The 7133-nt window shown below is 35.7% G+C and overlaps 1 pseudogene; it reads right to left on the reverse strand.

Moving 5' to 3' along the window:
• Positions 1-4430: 4430 nt before the first annotated feature.
• LOC112593425 lies at positions 4431-6877 on the reverse strand (annotated as a pseudogene).
• Between the last annotated feature and the right edge of the window lie 256 nt (positions 6878-7133).

Raw genomic sequence — 7133 nt, forward strand, 5'->3', positions numbered from 1 at the left:
CAACATTATATCAGTACACTTCGCGTTTCGGTCACGTATTGTAAATGACATTTTTCAAATTTTAAAGGATTTTGATCTTACGTTTAATTTTATATTGCTTGATCGATAATGACAAATTATATTATATTATTGTTACTTATTATTAATAACCATATGCAATAGCCTTCAGTGACTCATTTTAAATAGATTAAAGATAGTGTGTATTCAATAAATATATAAATATATATTTAGAAAGTGCTTATAACTTATCATATTATCTCTACTTATGCTAATAATTAAAATAAAACCAATTATAATTTTTGCCAACAGTCTGCACAATTCAAATAGCCGCATAATATCTGATATGCAACTTATATTGCCAGACAAAGGAACATTGTATTGATCTATTATTCAATACAGTTGTTCCACTCAGTTTGACCATTAATTCATTATTTACATTTATGAAAGGTACAGGGAAAATCAGTGATAGTCCATTTTTGATTTTGTTTTATGGTTTGATTCAATAACCAAATAAGTATATGACAGTGAAATCGATTCAGTGAAAAATCTTTCAGTCGGTCCCACAGTTATTAAATGAAAATTAGGTAATCTGGTGAAGAAAGATTTTAGTTCACACTATATTTTGCTCTAATTTTCAGAAACGGATACTACATTTTTCTATTACCCTTTATTTGGTAGCTTTGGTGTACGATTACTAACGTTCATGATGCCTATTATTTAATTGTATTTTATTACAAGTAAACTATGTACTATTATGTTGTATTAAATTCATCATTCAAATATTTGGTAATATATACTTTTTAACTATATTACAGTTAACTAGAAACTAAAAATTTAATACTTGCATAACCATGACAATTATGTTATTTCTAAAGACTTCTATAAAATATACATTCATTACTACTTTGTAACAAATAGATTATAGTTGTATTTATATTGAAAAACAAATTGTTTATAAACAAATTCTTATGGAAATGTTATTTTTTTTATAACATAAAAAAAAAATGAACACTCATTAGTTCCAATTTATGTCTCCCTAATATACTATATGTATAGACCATACATTATTTAGTGAAATAAATACACATTTATATATGATCTATTGTACTTCAAGTTACGGCAAAAATTGGGCGTTGACTGTCGTCCCTTCGATTCCCATAATTTTCACTTCGACTTTATTAGCAATATCTTGAGTCCAACCTTTGAAAAGATTATCACTAGAAATATATTCTTCCTCATAGAAATATTCTTCTGTAATAAAAATGATTAATTGAATCACTTTGTTCAAATTGAAAATTCTCGAATTGATCTGAACATTTTATTAAATTCTTTAAATATTTCTTACTTTTATCACAAGGAGTCATTATATTTGTTACTTTGATCTGAGTGTAATATATCTCCATCATACCTACTTAGAATTATTGTGAATATGGCTTCCAGAATATTTTCAGCTTTGTTAACAGAAGTACACATTACTAGCAAATCCATGCCTCGTGTTATAAGTTCTTTGGTGTTTGGATATCGTGAATTCTTTACCGCACTCCATTGAGATACAAGATGAATAAAATGATTCACATAATTTCTTAAAAAACAAGTAGAGACTTGGATTTTTTCTTTTAATATTACAAGAGAAAAGCAAGCATCGAGGTATTGCTCAAGAGATGAATATTTGGTAAATGCTTGCACTATTGCAGATATTAAAGCTAACGAACACAAATCGCAATTTTTGGAGGTCTTATACCACAACGCAACCATCTTCTTAACCAAGAAGAAATTGAAATGTTATCATGTTGCTCTGAAAGCATGGATATGACGGTAAAACTTTGATTATTTATACACATAACACCCTCTTATAAAAATATAGATCCACTTGATTTAAATCCATTTCTTTTCAACTTTTGGCAACAACCACCGGTTGCATCAAAAGATATAGTTGGGACTTGTTCTTTTTATAGTTATTTCTATATATTTGTAATAGTAAGTGACTCCAAAAGTGAACAAAGAATTTGTCAAAACCAATATCATGGATTGAATTATCAAATTTTTGACTTTGCTTCATTAAACTAATTGTAATTATAGGATTAGAATCATAACATGTAGCAGCAATTGATCTATACTTAGCAACTCTTAATGCCCTTGTATTAGGTATCTGAGCTGGGACTTTATCACCTTAAAAAAATATGTACATTTTAATTAGATTTTGTTTGTTTACGTTTGCACAAAAAATGTATTTTAAATAACTCAAGACTTATAATTCAAATAAGAATAAACCAATTGAAATAAAAAGAGTAAGTGGTAGCAATAATAAACATAAAAAATTTAATAACACTTATAGAAATATCTTAACACCAATGTCAAGAAATATGAATATTTTAATATTATAAATTAAATTAAATCCTCCATTCATTATTTACCAGATATCCACTAAATAATCTGCTTTAGAGTTCCATCATACCCTACTCACAACCAGCTTCGTTTCGTTATCTTCAGTAACACCACCTCGTACGGTAATAATCACCCCAGTCACCAGGTTAGGTTAGGTTAACCAACTTTTAATAGCAAATTCGATTGTTTTTATAACTCATTACCACCTACTCATATCTTTCCGTGTGTTGCGGGGTCGACCAGTTCTTCCGAGTTACCCCGGAGACACTCAGCCGCTTTGTATAACCGCGAGGTTATCTCTTCCGGGCGGTAGACCCGGATGACTCCGAGAGTCCCGCCCGGGGCGCCGCCTCACCTCAGGCGCCATAATGAGTGACCGCTGCGGCCAGGGCCCGACGGATTGTCGCCTGAGTCAAACCCCTTCTACTCAGGCGGTACTCCCACAACCACCACGAGTCCTTCCTCAAGTGTGCCTTTACCGGTGCGGGCGAGCGCGAGTCTTCGTGATTCCACGCGGTCGTGCGTCTCGGGTCCATCACCCCCGGAGCGTCGAGACGCTATTAGCAAGCCGACTCGACGGGGCTTAATCCGAGTCCCGTGGTACGAGGTTTGAACCCGGTGTTCAGGCCCTCGCAACTGCCTTGTCCGCAAGCAGGTCGATCGGGGCACCGCTATGTGTACCTCGACAACCCCCTTTTAGTGCGTACGGTTTTGCTCTTTATCGACAGATTACCGTTTCTGCCGGTGCCTCTCTCGTATCAAGCCCCGAGCCGGCTAAATACGTGTACGTGCTTCGCCCGAAGGGTGGTTTGGCCCCTAAAGTTAGAGCTCTCGGTCTAGGCAAGAATTCATTTATAGGGAATGAGGGCACCCAATTTGCCCCACGAGATATCTCGTCCTGCCTCCGTGAGAAGGCGGGCACCCACTTCGTCCCGCGAGGTATCCCGTCCCTCATTCCCGGCTAGGCGGGTCTTAGTACGGAGGGCGTTCAACGGTCCTGTGTGAGCGCCGTCTTAGGGCCCTTGATCCGGCTATCGGGTCCCGCTTCGCCTGCCATTATCCGGTACCTCGCAGGCTATCGCCCCGCCGCCATCGATGACAGCGACCGTCGTTTTTGGTTAGGCCCACTCGGACGATTTGTGCCCGCGTGGATAGGGGAGACTGACTTTATTTCTCTGGCAGTGCGCCGTGTCCTGCACGTACGCCCTCTAGCCACACGCCCGTTCCGCTTTGGTTTTAAAATCAGGAGTCCGGGTCGTGCCCGCGGGATCGCCCTACATCTTTACGTTCTAGGACTTCACGGGAGAAGTTTTTGAATGCAAGGAACATGGCCTCCGTAGAGGTCATGGTATCGCAGTCGCACGGCCAGTCCACACCTTCCGCTTGCGCTGCGGCTGCGAGCTTGTTTCTTTCCTGGCTATATGCTGGGCAATCGTATAGCATATGCTCCGCGGTATCCTCTGGAAGACCGCATCGGCAACGTACCTCGCCTTGGAGGTTGAAACGACAGAGCGACGAATTGAAATTCCAGTGTCCGGACACGAACTGGGAGATGTAGTGGTCCGGAACGAACCACGGCTTCTCGAGTCTGCGCCGGACGTCCAGGAACCAAATAGTTGTCCGCCTACCTTTGTCACTGGCGACCCATCTCTCCTGCCAGAGGCGTATGGTAGTGTCGTAATACTGTTTCGCCTTTCCAGCAACGTCTGACGTCGACTTGTTTCCTCTCCTCACGGCGCTCTTGTCCCGTTCGATCTTAGCCAGCCGAGCAAGTTCAAAGTCGAGGGGTGGTACTCGGGCTATGACCTGGAGTGCCATCGTCGACGTGGTCTTATACGCGCCCGTCATTGCCAGTAACAGGCGTCTTTGGGCGGTGTTTGCCCGTGTTCGATGCCGGTACTGGGCCATGCAGCGCTCGGCCCATTACGAGGCCGCATATCCCATACGCGGCAGGAACACCGATTTACATAACTCATGGCAGTTAAATATTATTTAATATGCACATAGTAAATACAGAGAAATATATATATATTATTATTAATTATTTATAATAAAAATTCTAATTTCCCTTTTTTATTGGATAGTTCAACCAGTACTTCATCAGGAGTAATTGAATCATTTTTGTTGATTGAGAGCATAGCTAGACCATTAAGTCTTCCCTATCAAAATTAATTAAAACATTAAATTAAGTTGATTTTAATCATTAATACTATTATTTAAATTAAACATAACTCAGAAGTAGAGTTGCGTAAGTAAGTTTTTATTCACTTGAGAGTTGAGAATGTCCTTTCATTAGTGGCTGAAGAAACTGGTAAAGTTGCCAATATTTTAAGTAGCTTAAAAATATTTGGGTACATGGCTTCATTACATATGTAAATAGCGTCCATTGCATTTTTTGGTTTATTCGTTTCTGATAGACATTTAAGTTTTTGTTGCCAAAGTTTGAACTCATTTTTGAATACCTCATCACAATTTCCAATATTTTCTAGATCTTCGCTATATTTTTTTGTAAGAGATATAAAATCTTCTTCATAACCACTTTCTTTAAATAAGGAATGGAAGCTTGCCAATGTACTTTGGTGATTTGTAAATCTTCTTCCAATTCATTAATGAATTTGTCTATGTACGGAATAAATACTGATATTCGATAAAATATTTCTGGATTGTTTGTTTGAATGTTACACCTGTTGGTTTGTCAATAGTTTGATATTCTTGGTATGTTTATCACAATGTCAATTTTTTCAGCCAGCGATTTTACACGTTCAAAAATGTCTCCAAATTCTTTTTCAGCATTCTATCTTATCTCTGTAAGTTCTTGTTTTGTGTTTTGTGCCAATGACATAGCTTCTTTGAGATCTATGCTTGTTTGCTGGAGAACTTTTGATAAGACTAAACCTAATGCAAATACTTTATTCAAAACAAATAGGCAAATAATAAATTCGGAATTTAACATAGAGATTCTAAGTCGTCTTACTTTTTCAGATGTATCATTGTCATTCCATTCAGAAATATCTTCCAATGTTTCTTCAACATACTCAAAGAGTTTTAAAAAGTTATGAACGGCATGGTATCTCTCAATCCAACGAGTCTCGCAACTTCTCTTGAGCGTTTTTTTAGATGGTATTTCGGACGAGTTTTCTATTTTTTGAATTAGAAACTTCTGCTTTGGATAAATAAAAAAATCTCTGATTTGACTTATTGTCCCAAGACAATCGCGTATGGCCGGTATACTACAACTACAGGATATAGAAACAGCTAAATTTAACGAATGGGCTGAACAATGAGCATATAGAGCATTTGGGTGAATTTCTTTAATGTGACTTTGGACTCCATTAAATTTTCCGGCCATTTCAGCTGCCTCGTCATATCTTTGCCCACGTAAATATTGCGTATTGATACCAAATTGTTTAAGATTTTCTAGGATTAAATTTACTATTCCTTTACCAGTCATATCATTAGTTGGTACAAATTGTAAAAATTCTTCAGTAAGTTTTAATGTGTTTGAGTTGATATATCTAACACATAGCGATACCTGTTCCACTCCTGAAATATCCACAGTTTCATCAGCAAGAATTGAAAAACATTTTGCTGTATTTACTCTAGAAACAACTTTGTCCAATAAAATTTTGTTACAAGCATCAATCATATTATTTTTACTTCTATGACTAGTATATTTCATCTTTCCCGAGCTTTCCAAATAGGTTCTCATTTCAATATCTCCTTGAGCTCGGTATCGTAAAATTTCTCTGAAATTACCTTCATTCATAACTTTTGAGTCATTGATTTCAATTTTTCCTGAATCACGGTGTCCTCTTAATGCCAAGTTTTGACGGCCGCACAAAATAACTGCCTCAATTATTGGAATAATATTTTTTCGATTTTGCAATATTTGTTTGTTTTTTTCGTTGTCAATTATTTTATCGATTGCCCTTGTTGGATTTTTAAGCATGTTTAAGAAATTATTGGCATCTAGTAAACTCTTTTTGTGATATTCTAAATTCGAATGTTTTTTAAAGTTTTCAAATGCATGTTTCCAATCATCATATTTTTTTAATACAAATGCTCCCAATTTTTGGTTATTAATACCGGCTTCATTTTTAGTAAAAGCAACACAATATTTGCAATACACACCATTGTTTACTTCTGAATTAGCCAACCAGGGAAAGTTAATAAGCCATTTATATTGAAATTTCAACTTCAAAACTTTTTGTTGTTTACCGACTACTGATATTTTGATAGGAAAATTGTAATTAATATCAGGGACCCAAATTTTGCTCAAAATTTCTTGTATTTCACTTTGCTTTAACAATTTATTTGTGTAATGTGCAATGTCAAAAATATTATAACTGGAAGATGTACGATTAATACCTGTAGTTGAAGGTGTCAACTGAGTGATAGGTGTATCAGCTGTAGATACAGTTGATGGTAATGAGGAACTAGAGGAACTTATAACTGTCTGAGTTGCATTCAATGAATTTGACAATGAATTCATTATTGAAGGTGGTTTTAAAAAAAAAAATTGAATTTTCGATTGTTTTTTTCAGCCATGATTACTATTTATTTTAACTTCAAAACCTAAAATATATCAAAATCGAATGATAATGATAATAATGTGATAATAATAATTTTAAAACTTAACTACCAACTTAATAAATTTATTTTTTATCAACGTTAAATTATATATAATTATACATAATATATATTAAAAATTAAATAATATCTGTTTGAAAGACAACTAAAATGTATAA

This window comes from Melanaphis sacchari, unplaced genomic scaffold (genome assembly GCF_002803265.2).
Source record: "Melanaphis sacchari strain LSU unplaced genomic scaffold, SCAv2.0 Contig2045_pilon_pilon, whole genome shotgun sequence".
Taxonomy (NCBI): Eukaryota; Metazoa; Arthropoda; class Insecta; order Hemiptera; family Aphididae; genus Melanaphis; species Melanaphis sacchari.